We start from the raw sequence: 16,334 nt of genomic DNA on the forward strand, positions 1-16,334 counted from the left end.
ACTAGCTTTCAGAACAATATCTAGCCCTTTTCCACATGGCTGAGTAGAGAACCCTTTCCTGACTGCCTTGATTTCCACACATAACTAATAACCTAGCAATAATAGAATACGTTCTTTGCTTTTGTTTTGGCTTTGTTTCTTGACATGTTTCTACGTATGTTATTTGTGTCCTATTATGACTAGAAAACATCCTTGGATTATGTACTGTATGTATGTATGTATTTGATTTATATACCGGCCTTCCAAAAATGGCTCAGGGTGGTTTATATCAAAATAAAAACAATTTATATCAAAAACTAAATCAATTAAACAATTAAAATAATTTAAACTTTAAAATCATTAACATTAAAATAATTTAAAACCAACTTTAAAAAATTTAAACCATAAATCTAGTTAAAAGTCTGGGTGAATAAATGTCTCTTCAGTGCCTTTTAAAAAGTTGCCAGAGATAGGGAGGCTCTTATTTCAACAGGGAGCACATTCCAAAGTCCAGAGGCAACAACAAAGGCCCGTCCCTGAGTAGCCGCCATACGAGTTGGCAGCACCACAGACAAACCTCTTCAGATAAGTGTAACAGGCAGTGGGGCCCATGGTGAAGAAGGCATTCTCTTAAATATCCAGGGCCTAAGCTGTGTAGGGCTTTATAGCTAATAACCAGCACCGTGTATTTTGCCTGGAAACATATCAGCAGCCAGTGTAGTTCTTTCAACACAGGAGTAATATGGTCTCTCCTAGATGACCCAGAGACCAACCTGGCTGCCACATTCTGGACCAACTATAGCTTCTGGACTACATACAAAGGCAGCCCCACATAGAGATTATAACATCTTTATAATGTCCACACAAGAGAGCCAGCATGGTGTAGTGCTTGGACTAGGACCTGGAAGACCCAAGTTCAAATCCCCATTCAGCCATGAAACTCACTGGGTGACTCTGGGCCAGTCATGTATCTCTCAGCCTAACTTACCTCACAGGGTTGTTGTGAACCTTGTACACTGCTCTGGGCTCCTTGGAGGAAGAGTGGGATATAAATGCATACTACTACTACTACTACTACTAGTAGTAGTAATAATAATAATAATAATAATAATAATAATAAAATAATTCTGGCCCCACAGCCAAGTAGCACTGTGCTGATGTCTTAAGCAAGGAGGTCAGCAGCAAGGGATAATGTCGTCTTTGGAGATGGGACTATAGCTTAGTATTTGAACATCTGATTTGCTCGCAGAAGGTACCAGTTACACAGAGAATGCTAGCCTGTCACAGTAGAGAATATGTTTCACTGACGACTGCTTTCTATATACAGGAATTGTGGTTTTGTTTTTTTAATGGGAGCATTCAGTCATGCAAATCCCCCTCGCTCATAAGCAATCTAAAGTGGCATCGCTCAGGAATAGTGTTAGCACTTCTTCGGGTGTTTGTGATTCCAGACTAGAGTCAAGTTGACTGAAGGAGCCAATTGTTCTTGCCTGACAGAGGATAATTGTAAAGTCATGGGTGACAATGTAATCGTAGAGGATCCCTCTGGTGGAGGCCTGTAGAAATGGAGGGAGGCCATTAAGACAGACATCATAAATTTGAAAACTGTAAAGTAAAGCTAGGGTCGGTGTAGTTGCTCACGGTTGCCTTTTCCTGTTGAGGACATTAAGAAACATAAGAACAGCCCTGCTGGATCAGGCCCAAGGCAGCCCAACAGCATCCTGCTTCACCCAGTGGCCCACCAGATGCTTCTAGGAAGCCCACATTGACCTGTGGCTCTGTGGCCATGCCTTTGGCTACCATGCATTCTTTGTTACTGAGCTAGATAGACCAATGGTCTGACTCAGTATAATGTTCCTATGTTGGGAAACAAACCTGAACAATGAATCTGCTCTTTGTTCAAATGTGCACTTTCAGTCCTGACCTAGCAACTACAAGACAATGTATTGCCAAAGGGTGACACTGTACCACATTGCTCAGCCAGAGGGGGAAATCTAGTGACATTATGATGCAAAAGCTTTAATTAGGCGCGAAGAACTAGATTGTTTGTACAGTGTGCTGACTACTGAGCGGCAAGTACAGCATCCCCTGGTGAAGGTCACTGTGGCCAAAATATTCCATTGATTGTAAAGCTGTACCTTGAGAGAGGCTAAAAGTTTTGCACTCTGTGAAGTGAATATTGATTTTTCTTGAAAGCAAGTGTCGCTCACAGTATCTCTCAGTCAGGAGGCACTTCTTTTTTTAATCAGGAGGGCCGTGGTGTGTATATAAACCAGTATACTGTGGTTAGAACTATTGTTACTTAGCAGTTTGTGTGTGTGAGTTTATTTTGTTCAATACCACCATTATTTTCATTAATCACATCCAATGCTGGCAAGTCTTATGGCTTTTGCCTGATGGCTATGGATGTAGGGAATTATGCTTTTAATAGCATCACTGACGATGTGTGACATCTCTCCAGTCTTAAAAAAGCTGGGATACATCAAGAGTTTACTTGCAATGCCAAAAGGTGAACTGTATTCTTTGAATGCCCTTTGATACACTATTTTGTGGCAATTGCACAAATTCTGGGCACCTGCCTTTCTATAATGTCACACTTGTGACCAATTTCAACAGAGTTCATTCAGACAAAAATGACTTTTCAGACTGTAGAGATTGCAGGGATTTCTTTTAATGTAGTCCTTCCTGGTGACAAACTAAAGCATTGCAGACACCTGGGTGCTATGTTGGAGCTGATAACTGATGTAATGAAGTGGCTAAGCATGTAAGCTGCAAGACTTAAATCCCTGTTCCATAGCTTGTCTCAGCTGCATACATACTCTCAGCTCCAGCTCCCACTTCCTAGTCTGGCAACAGTAATATCCATCTGCCTCACAGGACTTTTGTAACAAGTACTGAAATCGTGTATCTGAAGTTATTTGAATACTCTAAGGTGCTATATAATGAATGTTTGAATATGACCCTTACTTGGAGCTGGTGAGATTCCAGGCTCATGACCTACCGTGATAGTCACACATGTGCAAATATTTCTATTGCCAGTCTCTCAGTATGTAGCTCTTTTTTGGGGGTGTGTGTGACAAAATTGTATTTTGTTTAGAGAGGTTTTAAATTAAAAAAGAAAAACTTAGGGTAGAAGGAAGCACAGAATTTTCAAGGATTGTTTGACAATGGTTTTCTAGCTTGGTTCTGAAAATCAGCTGTGCTATAACTAAGTTAACAATTGCCCTTTACAGGCCTCCATCAAATCGGCAAAATCATGCTTAGAATTTTTTTCACTGGGGAATAGTAGCTTTACCCATATCCCATATAGTGGTGGGCATGACCAATAGTTTTGCTCCAGCCTAATTATATATTTTTCTCTCCATATGGTTTCCCCCCAATTACATTCAAACACATGAACATTTAACTAGGCTTTAGTGTTTTTCTCATTAACTCCTGAGCTATTTCAGAAATCCAGCATTAGTACAGGAAAATGCCATAATGCTTATGTTGCTCATGTGTCTGGCTTATAATGCCCATAGCTTTTCGCCAGTGCCTCTCTGGAACATCTGCAACAGTGGCAATAATTTTCTCCACTTCTTTAGCAAATGCAAAGAGGGAATGGAGCTGGCAGAATTGAAGGCTCAGTGACCTTTAGTGATAGACAGAGATGTGCTAATATTGAAAGACAATTATCTGAAGTGCCTGTGGGTACCAGCTTCCTGTTGATAACCTGCAATGCTAATTACCAGCAAGAATTCAGGGCAGATGTTTGTGACTTGAATTAATTGGCACTCAGGAAAGAGTATTTATTGTGGTCACCAGCAGAAAATAACACAAGAAGCAAAACAGAATTGCCAGATACGCAATGCAGGCCCCTCTGTAGTTCTCCTCTTCTCCAGTCTTGATTATGTGATGATCATGATTATTATTTTGCTTCATTAAAGTTATCTCTGCAGTGCTGTTTGCTGCACTGCCAGCTGCTTAAGTTAACAGATTTTATTGTGCTCTTTTAACCTTGCCAGCGATCCGTTTTTGGATGCCACTTCTTTCCCTGTCTTTACTTGGGCCTGATGAAATGCAAGGGAAAAAGGGGAATGGATGATCAAAAGGATTACGCACTAGAAAGGTCAAAAGCACAATATCTTCAAAATGCGTCATAAGCAGAATATAATTGTTTTTTGTGGTGAATATGTTTTTTGTTGTTTACTGTTTTCCATTAATAAAATATACACATTTTGCCTTTCTGCCCTAAAAGGCATTCAGGATGGCTTAATGAGAAATCATTAAAACGATTTCAAGAAACAATCATAGTACAGGCATGAAAGAACAGATCAAGCAATTACAACACATCTATCTATCTTGTAGACCATTCCAAACTTCCATCTCTGTATGATTTACAACATACAACAAATTAAGACAAAAATAAAAACCTTAAGCCAATTTAAAACCACAATCCAGTTAAAAATAATTTCATAATCAATACTATACATTAAAAATATTTCTGCAGCCCATACCTTAAGCCAAACCAGTCGTTACAGTGGATAACCAGCTCCTGACTGGATCTCCCAGCTGGCATCTTCTCCTCAGCCTCCCTCACAGTTTTTAGAAAACAAGTAAAAACATGGCTCTTGACCCAGGCTTTTATATGAGAGTACAGTTTTTGCTGTTGCTGCTTTGTGTTTTGTGTGTGACTGTCTTATATAGGTTTTTAAGCTTTGGAATATAAATATATTATTCGTATATTTAGTATTTGTATTTTTAAATTGCATTTTAATTGTGCATTGTTTTAATGGTAAACTGCTTTGGGATTATTTTAATGAAAAGTGGTATAGAAATCAAACAATAAACATACAGACAAACAAATAGCAAAAGCTAAACAATACAACAAATGTTAAATGCCAACAGCTCAGGTAAATGGGACAGACTTGTCTGATGGCTAAAAGAAAGTGAAGAAGGCACCAGGCAACTTCTCTTTGGGGAGAGTCCAACCTCGGAGAAATCCTCTCTCCAGTGACCACCCAACTATTGGAGGAGCACCTGCATTGGCCATCATTTCTGTGGGAGCAGGTGATACTGCCACACATATAATTCATTACTGTAATCAAGGCTGGGTGTTACTAAGATGGGTTGCTGGTTCGGACAGTACTTCCCTGACCCATGCAAGGGGGATGCACTGAGAGCATGCCTGTGTCATGAGATCTCCCGCAGATCTTGACACTCTCCTAGCATGCTCCTTTATCATTTTATTGATAAGGCATGTACACTCTGAAAGACATCCTACTTTGTTCAGTGGGGTTTACTCTGAGGTCAGTGTGCACAGGATTCAGGGGTCAGCACTACTGTGCTGCCTGGGCACTTGGCAGCATTACTGGACTTCATGACAGACTTTATGACTTGGCAATATTCACTGGACTTTATGACTGTGGGAAGGAGGGGAAATGGACTCTCTTTATCACCTTTACTATATGTAACAAAAATACTACTATAGGGTAAGCTCACGCTTAATAAACCCAAGGTTCGTACAACTTCCTTGAATCCTAGCATTCAAGTGAGTTTCAGATTTTGAGTTCCCTGAAGCAATATGCTGAAGTTGGTGGATTCATATGTCACAACTGATCTTGGCATATTCTCACTCTAAATGAAACCCCACTAGAGTTTAGGCAGTTTCATTCACTCGCCCCTGCTCCAGTGCGGGTCTGGTAGTCGCTGCCATCACTCTCTGCTTCCAAAGAGAATTCAAGTCTGGGTCTGAACCAACCTTTGGTGGGTCCCCTCTTTCCTCGCAGAGTGTGAGCCAGGCTTGATTCACCCCTTTCAGGTAAGTTTCTCTTTTAAGTAGCACAACCAAACAGTCCGCTCATGGGGAGCAGCAATTCCAGAGTCTCTGAGCATGCGCACACACTAGAGGTGAGATTGTTCTCTCTAAAAGGTTACTTTATTAATCTACAGGAACCAAGGTGGAGTAGGTAGGCATGAATAAAATAAAGCAAACATCATCTCTAATTACTAGCTGCATCACAACTGGCTGGTAGGGTGGTGACCCATGGACCTTAAAGTATCCATTTACAGACATACATACTCTGGCAATCTTTGCCTGCTTGGGGGACTGACAGTCTTGTTGGAGGGTGGGATGAAGTGGAAGGGCCTCCCATCCCTGGAGCAGTTGCTTCATTATAATCCAGTCCTGGTGGAGCCCCATAGGATAAATGCCATTGTGCAGAGTTAAACTTTCAGACCAACTTCCAGAGCTGACTCATCATACAGGAACAGAATTGCTGGAACACTTCCATGGCTGACAGGTGATCTAGGAGGGATACCATGACTGATGGTATTCAAAGCTGCAGAGAGGTCCAGGACAATCAGCCACGGATACACTCCACCCAGTCCATCTTCTGGCAAGGTTGTCAACCAGAGAAACCATGACAATTTCAGTTCCAAAATGAGGATAAAAGTCCAACTAAAATGGATCTACATAATCATCATCCAGGAATTTCTGAAACTGGGCTGCCACTCTTCACCTTGTCTAAAAGGGGAGATTAGCAATCAGTTGATAGTTGGGCAATGTGGATTAAAGCTTAAGCCATTCTGGAGCTGGATCCTGTTTCCAGCTCCAGGCTCAGCCTTGGCAGATATGATGTGATATTAAAGAAGAAAGTGGTGTTCCCTCACCTCTCGTTAACTATAGCAAGGCCACACTATCTGGGATTAGGGAGAAGATCTGCCCAGTGAAAGGCTGCCCTTTTTAGCTAGCACTGAATCTCTCCATTCACTCAGAAATTAAGCAGAATAGATTGGCAATAACATTCTGTGCTATTGTTGTGGGAAGGAGTGTAACATATGAAGAGAAAAGAGCAGAAAACTCCATTGAGACTCCTAACACATATTTCAATTAGGATGAGTAATGGAGCAAGGCTAACTAGTTTTCTTCACTACTTTCATTTTGCAAGATGCACTGAGTTCTGGTCTTACTCTTGCCCTACTTTGAAAACCCAATTGTCTTGACACAGGAATGACATTAGAGAAACATCCTGCTCCAGCAGAAGAAAATGAACATTATCTTACTGGCTCTAAATTGGGAATTTTGCAACATTATTTTTGACAGACTATAAAATGCATTAAAATTAATCAAACATTAAGTAAATTAAGACCTATTAAAACTCAATAAGAAGAAAAGCATTAAAAAAATGTTCTGTTGTCAAATTTTAAAAGCCTGATAGGATAAAAGAGTCTTCATTTAGATATTCAGAAAATATATAAATGTGTAGGGGAAAGCATTCCATTGCGGAAAATATTACAGGAGAAATGGGCCTGCTTCCAGTCTGACCAATCTAACCTCAGATGGGTATCTAGATTCGGGCTTCACCAGGTGACCTGAGATTGTTGAAGGGCCAAAGCAGAATGCATGCTTTGAATGAAGAGAGTTCCAGTTTCAATCCTTGGACTCTTCAGTTAAGTTGATCTCGGGTAGCACGCCTGGAAAGGGCTTCTGTCTGAGACATCAGCTAGCTATTGCCAGCTGGAATAGACAGTGTGTGGGCTGGATGAACCATTAGTCTTTCTCAGCATATGGCAGCATCGTATGTCTCATGATTTTGTTAGCCATGTTGATTTTTTTCAAAAGATGAAGCAGGCTATATAGTTATAGTTGATTAGGTTCATGTGTAAGGATGTGCTCCTTAAGGTTGTAAATTTGGGGTGACCTGGTACCCCTAAATTTGGATTGCAAGGCTTGGTTAAGGAGTCCCCAGGAGAAAAGACAGCCACGGATTTAATGGCCCAAATAAAGATAGATTATAAATGAGGAGGCATGGCATTTAAGAACACACGTGAGTATTCTCACATTACACAGAACATACTAGTAGGTAGTGGTGTCTAGGTAGTAAAACGTAACCTTTTTTGTATGGCTGGAGTGGATTCTCTAATATTTATGTAATTAGCTAGGTAATGAATAACTAAAGAGTTAACTAAGCATTCAGCTAACAAACTCGGTAAATGTATCTAAATCACTAACCAAGACTAAGTCTTATTGAAGATAGTTTCAGATCAGTGTCAGAGAAGGGATGGGGGGGAAGTAGGGAGAGGTGAACCCTCACCTCAACCCAGACAACAAGATACCATAATGACTGAAGCAAGGAAACAGTGACAAGGATTAGGTGCAAAACAGTGTCAGAGAAGAAGGTACAATGACCAGGATTAAGTGAAAAGCAGAGTCAGGGCCAAGGAAATCTAGTAGGTTAGAAAGGGGCAGGGAGACAGAGAAAAAGGAGGCTTACAGAGAAGAAAGAGCAGAGGTTGCAGCCGAGTAATTGAGCAGAAGCTCAGCAATTCACACTACCAAGGTATTAACTCCTGTGAAGAATAATCCAGCAAAGTAATGAGAGAGAGAGAGAAGAAGGGAGTGAGAGTGCTAGGCTAATGCCAGTCGTGGATGAAGGAGCCAACCTGGCATGTATAACTGAGACCTGGTTGGGGGAGGCAAGTTGCCCAGTTTGGGCCCAACTTCTCCCACAAGGCTAATCTGTTGTGGAGCAGGTTTGTTAATGGAACTGCTCCGGGGTAATTGGCGAACACCCCTAAATGTGGTTGGGCTTTGTGTGGGAAATTAATGAGCTGGGGTGGAGCAGTCCCATGCCAGAATAATTTCTGTGCAAAGTTTTGGTCATGGGGAAATGAACTTGCTGCTACAACAGAATCACTGGCACTTGCTGCTACTAGAAGTTGGCTGCACAAAAACAGACACCTTTTGGATTTACCCTTGCTGCCTAACCCCCGGGCTGCTTTCGGTTCTTCATCGTCTGGTTCCATCTCTGAGGAAAGAGGTTGCATCTGAGCCATGAGGGTCCAATCACCGCTAAAGGAAGAGTGAAGTTGCATGATAATCACTGAACCCCTCTGGGCTCACCCTATCCCTGCTCTAGGGATGTGTGAACCGGCTTGAGGTTGAGCCGGTTAGCCATCGAACTGCTCTGGCCCATAGTAAACTGAGAACTGCTGAGAACATGAGGTTGCTCAAAATTAGTCCTCAGTTCATGAGAAACTAAAAGGAAGCCAAAAAGGTAGGGAGTGATGGCTTCAGAGCCCCTGCTTTTCCAAATTTAAACCTGCCAAATGTTCCATTAAAAATGATGTTATGACTTTTTGTTGCCTGGCTTCACTGTGTTTCCTTTAGGCACCCTGTGTCAGCTCTGCCTTATAAAAGTAGCTGCCCCATGTACCTGAACTGTTTGTTATCTGAATGTCTTGGATGTCCCTCGGGGCAATGGAATAAATGAGGTTGTACTGTAATTAAAATTTGACTGGATCAGTCATGCTTGCAGGCTACATGCATGGCATATGCCGATGTTAAACCATAATTGGGAAGGATTTACAGGCCTTAGAATATACAGTCCCTAAATGCAGATAAATCCATCTGTAGCCAATTTATGTACTGTTTATCCCACACAATGTTATGAATATTGAGTTTGTAGGTCTAATTCTGTTGTATTCCCTCCTTAAACAAACTGTTAGGATTAATCTATTTCAAGTAAAATAGACCCACAAATATGTATTGGCAAATATTTACTATCTAGTTAAGCATGTATATTGCCCTCATCACTGGGATATATGAATTTGTGTTCCCCTAGGAACATCAATGAACATCTAATTGTGTGCCTTGCATGCCAAGCATAAGAATAAAATCTGTCACTCATTTTGGCCTCTCTGCTGCTGCAAATGAATTTAGTTCTTGTGTATAGTACCTAGTTAGCAGTTCGGGATCTGCTTATTCTGGCTGTTGTTTTATGAGGAAGTTATAGCCTTTAGACTTATCTTCAGAGTTCAACTGGGAAAAATGTTTGCAGTTTGGATGAATCTAAAAGTTATTCTTAATGTACTGTGCGGAGTAGATTAGTAACAGAGTAGAATAGTAATTGAGTAGATATCCTTTTCAGATTTGGGGGGGTAATACATAGCTGAGAAACAAACATTTAAAAAGTTATGGTCATTTCTGAAAAGGCAATGTTTATACAGTATATGATTTCCAGTTAGGTGGGTCTGTAGAGGGCCTTGCCAGGGATTCCTAGGGAAGAAGGGAAAGGAGCTGTAGTAACTCTTCAGTACCCTTCCACAAAGCCATACATGGCCTGTGGTGTATAGTCTTTGGATACTATGTAAAAGCCGCTTCCCACCCTTTCCCCTTATGCTATGCTCACTCTCTGTGCAGAAAGGCCTTGGCCAATATGGCTGGCAGAGCCAGCCATGTCCTGATCTCCGCTATCTTGTTTTCACATTGATGTAGAGAAGTCTGCTGCGGTTGGTACCTTGGACAGGGCCACAATACTACCTATACAAGAGGCTTGTAGTATTTGTAAAACTGACTCTGTGGCTGCTGTTGAGGCAACACTGCACTGCTCCTCTGCCATTCCAGAGAAGAGACTGAGGGGCTGGGAGGCCAACTGAGTAAACAGAAGAGCTTAGTTTGCCCCCCATGCAAGCTTCACACACCTTCTCCAGGTTGCAGCCTGGCAACCCTAACTGTGGTTCTGAAAGGTTGCATTGTAAGCGTTCTAGTTCTCTCTGGAGTGCCCAGAATTACTGAAAAGGTGCTTATGTGAGCAAATCTGAGGTTGTATAGGCATTTGTTTCTTTTAATTTTGTTAAACTTTAAGGAATGGAGAGCAAAATTTACAACCAGTAAGTTAGTTGCACTAGGTAAAAGTTCAACAGCAGTGGCAATAGGCTGATTGTTTCTGGATGAAGTTGAGGGACTGATTCTGGATGAATTTGGAACTACGGGAAATTAGAGTTGCACTGTATTAATGGTGGTTTGCAAAAGTGTTGCACAACACTTATTTTCCTATTTGTAGTATGAAAAAAATGTGAAAAAATGTCGACCACTTCAGACAAAATTGAGAGCACGAGAGCAAAAACCTGTTAAAAAACCTACGCAAAAATCAAATGACCTCTTCCTCTTACCGCAGGTCTGCTTGCTGTGCTGTTTGAGAAATCAGATCTTATTAACAAGTGTGCTCATTTGTATGATAAAAGTCTGTCAGATGACCTAAACTCACTAAATGTTTTTAGTCTTGTCATAGGGGAATGTCTGGTCCCTATAGTTTGAATGGTGCATCCGATTAGAAATTTGATTTTCACCATGTTCACCTTGTTGTTCCACTTTCAGTTGAAGTTCATGGGACCATTTTTCATTTTGCTGATGCTTTGGGCACTGAGCTTTTATTCCTGTAAATTTAAGCAGCCATACGTGAACTAGCAAAATAATAAATAATGGTGTGACAGAGACTCAAGGAAAAGAATGAGCCTTCAGTGATAATAGGCCCCATTCTGCTTTATTATTTTAAATACATTACCTACATAGACTGTTAGTACATTAGAGCCCATTCTTTAGGATGATAGATGCCTGCGTAAGTTGTTGAATTTTGACATCTATTGTGAGATCTATCAAATATATTCATTATTTCATTTATGTTCCCATAAAATTGAGCTAGCTAGTGGCAAACTGAAATATTAGGCCTTCAACATGCTACAGTTTAAGGCAATGGTTCCCCAAAGGTGGTAGATCATATTGAACCAGTGGATTATAGGAGTGTGTGTGTGTGTGTGTGTGTGTGTGACTATTCCACTGGAAGGAAAAATGCTTTGTATGATGTAGGATTATGGAACAGGAAATTATGGAAGAATGTATGGAGGAAATATGGAGGGGAAAAAAGAAATTATGGAGCAGTTCTACAGAGCACTAAAATGATGACCTCAATCCATAGAGCTACCCAATGAATATAAGCCCCATTCAAAGTACTGTATACTGTTGTTAGCTTCAGACTGACTTCACAGGGAAGGTTTATGTGAACAGTCCTTGGTGTTAGCATACTTATTTCACCAATGATACCCCTACATTGCAGTTGTTTTGGTTAATCAGTTTTCTCTACCTCTACTAAAAATGTTTAGGTCAGCAGTATATCACAAGTATATTAAATAATGGTGTCTCTTTTCTCCCCTTCAAAATGAATTGTTACCTTTTTTTTGACACAAACAGATGGTTCCAACTGGTTGGCATCTGCAGAACATAGTAGCAGACTGACAAAACTGATAATGGCCAGTTCCAGCAACAGATGGCTGAGAGGCAGATGTCTGCATCAACTGACAACAGTATATTTAAAATGAAGGCTCCAGTGAACTCACACATTATAGCTATGATTACAACACCACTAAGACCTTGAAAAATTAAGCTCAGCTTTAGCATAAGTGTTATGTAATGTCTGAGGCAAAAGGTTAAGAATGATTTGATAATTTTCATTGCTTTACCACATCTGCGGTGTTTTTGCATAAACATCCCCTGCCTAAACTGTTATAATGATTAATATTTATTATGCAGATATGCAAGAGAAACATTTGTTTTATAAAGTGTATTTACTTCTGATTTAGACACCTCATTTAGCAGAAAATTATTCACAATGCCAAGATGCAGCACTCTAACCAAACTAGGATGAAGGAAACATGGGAGCCACCTGTGTCATCATTTTCATCCAAATATGAATAATGAGGAATCTGGCTTGCAGAGGATCTGGCCTGAAGATCCAGATTGCCATTACCAACTTCTATCGAATGTCTGAACTTCTCAAAGCAAGCTCTTGGCTACAGTATCCAGCAGCATAAAACACATTTCAGGTGCCTAGAATGACTTACTGCTGCTTGCCCATAGTATCTTTTAGCTAATGCCTCTCATATCCCTGCCGACTGCTGTTTTCTTGGAAAGTTAACATCATACTTTCCTAAGGATGGCACTGTGATCTGCTACAAACCAAATTCTGAGCTCTCATGGTCCCCGCCCCCCACCGAGCCCATGGTTGCTGAACCATGACTTGTTGGGGACCCCAACATTCAACCCAGAGATACCAACCCAGAACTGTATGGAATTCAGGCCTGTGTCTAGTTCAATTTTATTAAGACAGGAATTGATGCCTGGACTCAGGGTGAATTGACACCCAGATCTGCCTGGGTAATGCCTGGTAAATGAATTGTAGAGGCAGGGGTAATCTAGCATTGGTTATCAGTGTTTGTGGAACTCACAAGAAACACAATGGGTCAGGCTTAATTACCAGTCTCACACTGCTGGAATTAACCTGCTGTCCAGTAATCCCCTTACCTCACTGACAGGATGCTTCTGCCTTAGTCAAATGTGTTGATTAACTTGCCTCACACATGTACCCCCTTTTTATGTTACTTTAAATATTCTCTTGTTATAATTACACACTAGATAGAGGTACACAAGAAATAATGTAATTGCTGTCTCACACAAATAGAACTAATTCTCTCACTAACTCCTGACTTTTAACACCTTTTGGGACCAGGCGAGCAAATCTGGGACAAGAGAAGGGGCCCATTTGCAACTCAGAGATGCAGATTTGCTTTGGGCAATGTCCCCTCCTCAAGATAGCAGCTAACAGAAGATGAGATTAAGCTCTCTCTGGACTGGCTGAATAATTAAAAGATTATATCCAGAAGGTAACAGCAAGTTGTCACCTTTTTGGGGACCCAGGAAAAGATGAGGAGATTTCAAATAGACTCTATGAGAGATCAAAGGAAAATACAACTATAAAGAATGAAGCTTACTGGACAGAGAACTAGCAGTCTTGTGCCTACAAGCAATCTTGTGCCTACAAGCAAGATCTGCTCAAGAGCCATCCCAGAGTTTGCTGCTAAGCCGCAGGGCAACAAGCAGGAACTCTGTCCATGAACTGAAACTCTGTGACTTCTGCTGTGCAGTGAGAAGTCAAGACTTCCCCAACCATGGTGCTCTGACTCTCAGCCTTGCTCTGAGCAAACTGCATGCTTGATGATCGCTCTAAAGACTCCTGTCCCCAGCTAAAGCCTCGCTCCTTCAGCTGAAAGATCCACCGCTCTCAGGCCTCTGATCCTGGTAATATGCTGCCTCTACAAGCCTTGGATCCCTCCATCCTTTCCCCTTCTTCTCCTTTCCCCTCATCCCTCTACTAATTCCTGATCTCCCCAAACCATGCCAGCCCCCAGCCTTCCTTACCTCCCCCCCTTTTCCGTCTATATCTGAACTGTATTAAGATTTAATACACACACATATGTTAGTTAGGAACACCGGGTGAATATTGGTGCTGGCTAGGGTTGAAATACTGTTAGTAATACTGATAGAATGTTCTGCTTTCTGCTCAGTTAGATTGATGTTGTTATTCTTTTATACTCAGTAAAGCCCATTGAATCATTTAGGATTGGTCTGATCTCCTTTCTTCCTTGCATCCAGATCCTACATGGTCACTATATAAAAGAACTTGGTCACTTGGTGACACTATGAGACAGGCCTAATTTTGTATGCTAGCTAATGAGCATATTTAGTATATAAATCAGGCCTGGACCACAACAGACTGTGGCCAAAACAAAAGGCAGCAGAGAAACCATAGTTGCTTCTTTCCTTGACCATGCCCATTGCAGTGAGGTTGTTGAAAGAAAGTCCTTACTGCTGAGTCACCAGTGAATGGAGCAAAGCTGTAGAAGAAAGAATCTAGGAAGGAATAATAGTGGAGCAGAGCAGCAAGGCAACCAAAAGAAAAGAATTGAGGACACAACTTCAAGCACAGTTGGAGTTGAACCAAGATGCTTCTCCTTCTCCTTCTCCCTATATACCACTTTTCAACAAAACATCCTCAAAGTGGTTTACACAGAAAAAGAAATAAGATGTCCCAAAAGGCTCCTTGTCCCAAAAGGGCTCAAAGAAACAAAAGGGGCAGTGATAACTGGAAAAATGTTGTTCTGAGGTTGGATAGGGACAGTTGCCCTCTCCCTGCTACATATCAGAGCCACGGCTTTTAAAAGGTGCATCTTGTTGGAAGTGAAGGACTTTGCGCTGTCTCTTGTCTCAATGACAGTGGAGGACAGACTAGTGAGTCAGAGAGGGCTAGAGGGTCAAGACATTGGTCATCCCTTCTCTACTGCTCTGACACTATCCCTTTGGAATGTAGATTGCTACTCTTAGGGACACTTCCTTCCTGCCTGCCTTGTCACTTCCTCTTCCCTCTCCTTCTCTTCCTGTTCCTTCTACCTTGCAACATGCAAGCTCCTCTCCCTGCACCATGTGTGCAGAGATACAGAATCCATCTGCATCCAGCTAGATAGATAGATTAGAGATCCTAACTCCTCACTTTCCTATCTAGAATGGAGTTCTCTAATAAATACCATTTATATTGATTTGAAACTATGAACTGACTCCAAGTTACTTTACTCTCAGTATACACACATGCCTAACTAAATTCCACTGTGTTGTGGCTCTGTGCACTCTGCTATAATGAAAAAGGGTTTCTCTTACCAGAGAGAATTCCCAGCAGGTTATAGGAGCCCAGTATTTTGAGCTGCGTGTACTGCAACTAAAGAGTTAGGTTTGTTCCAGGAGATCCAGTGAGATCTAGCCGTGGACACTTTGAATTGCTAGTCTACAGCAGCTGCCCTTTTACGGAGCTCAGTGAGGATGGCCACTTACCTAGAGAGAAAGCTCAGGCTGACTATCCTGAACCCAGACAATTACTTGGAATGGAAAACCTGACTGAGGATTGCATTGTGAGCAGGAGGACTACAGAAAGTCACTGAAGAAGACGCCCCCCCCCCCCCCCCCCGCAGATGGAACCACAGCTGCTGAGAAAACTGCTAAAGAGGCGTGGCTACTCAAAGATGCTAAAGCTCAAGCTTTGATCGTGACTTCTGTGAGTAAAAATTATCTTTCTACTATATGTGATCTTGAGACCTCAAAGGAAATGCTAAGCAAGCTAGATTCCTTGCATATGATAAAGGGGTGGGCATACACCTTTAACTTGAGAAAGAAAATGCAGAATCTCCAGTATAAAGACGGGGACTGTTTTGCCACGCATGTAGCATTGCTGGAAGATTTTTTTTTCTTTGAATTTAAAGCTGCAAAGGAGGAATTTACAGAGAATCAGAAGCTGGAAGCTCTGTTCCTAAGCATGGCCCCCAGCTATAGCAATATAATCGGCCAATTGGAAGTCCACACTGCTCTAACCTTTGAGAGAGCTGTGGAAACTATATCTTCTAAGGCAAGCAGAAGAAAAGTTTTGAATTCTTGATATGAAGGTGAATTGGCAAATAACTGCTCTTAAGGCAACAATTGGCCATTCCAGAGGAAACCCAAGGTGGGGAGGGAATGCTGCAAGAGGAAACCGCATGGGCCCCCCACATTTGCATACAAAGAGGTCTGGCTCCACTGCCAAGGGAACTCAGTCCAGAGAGAGAGGTCACATGACCTCAAGCACGGAGACTGCTCCTGGAAGGAGGCCAACTGGGGACTAATGCTGTTAGATGTTTTCTGTGTAACCAGTTTGGCCACAAGGTGGCGAACTGTCCCA

The 16,334-nt window shown here is 41.6% G+C and overlaps 1 long non-coding RNA gene across 1 annotated transcript in view; it reads right to left on the reverse strand.

Annotated features, from left to right (window-relative positions):
- Nucleotides 1–3,729: 3,729 nt before the first annotated feature.
- The window catches only part of LOC128344099 (uncharacterized), a 55,809-nt gene continuing 43,204 nt past the window's right edge, over nt 3,730–16,334 (reverse strand). The window contains exon 4 of the long non-coding RNA XR_008315673.1: nt 3,730–4,028. This is a non-coding gene — a long non-coding RNA (uncharacterized LOC128344099). The remainder of the gene's footprint in view (nt 4,029–16,334) is intronic.

The sequence above is a fragment of the Hemicordylus capensis genome, chromosome 2, assembly GCF_027244095.1.
Source record: "Hemicordylus capensis ecotype Gifberg chromosome 2, rHemCap1.1.pri, whole genome shotgun sequence".
Lineage (NCBI taxonomy): Eukaryota > Metazoa > Chordata > Lepidosauria > Squamata > Cordylidae > Hemicordylus > Hemicordylus capensis.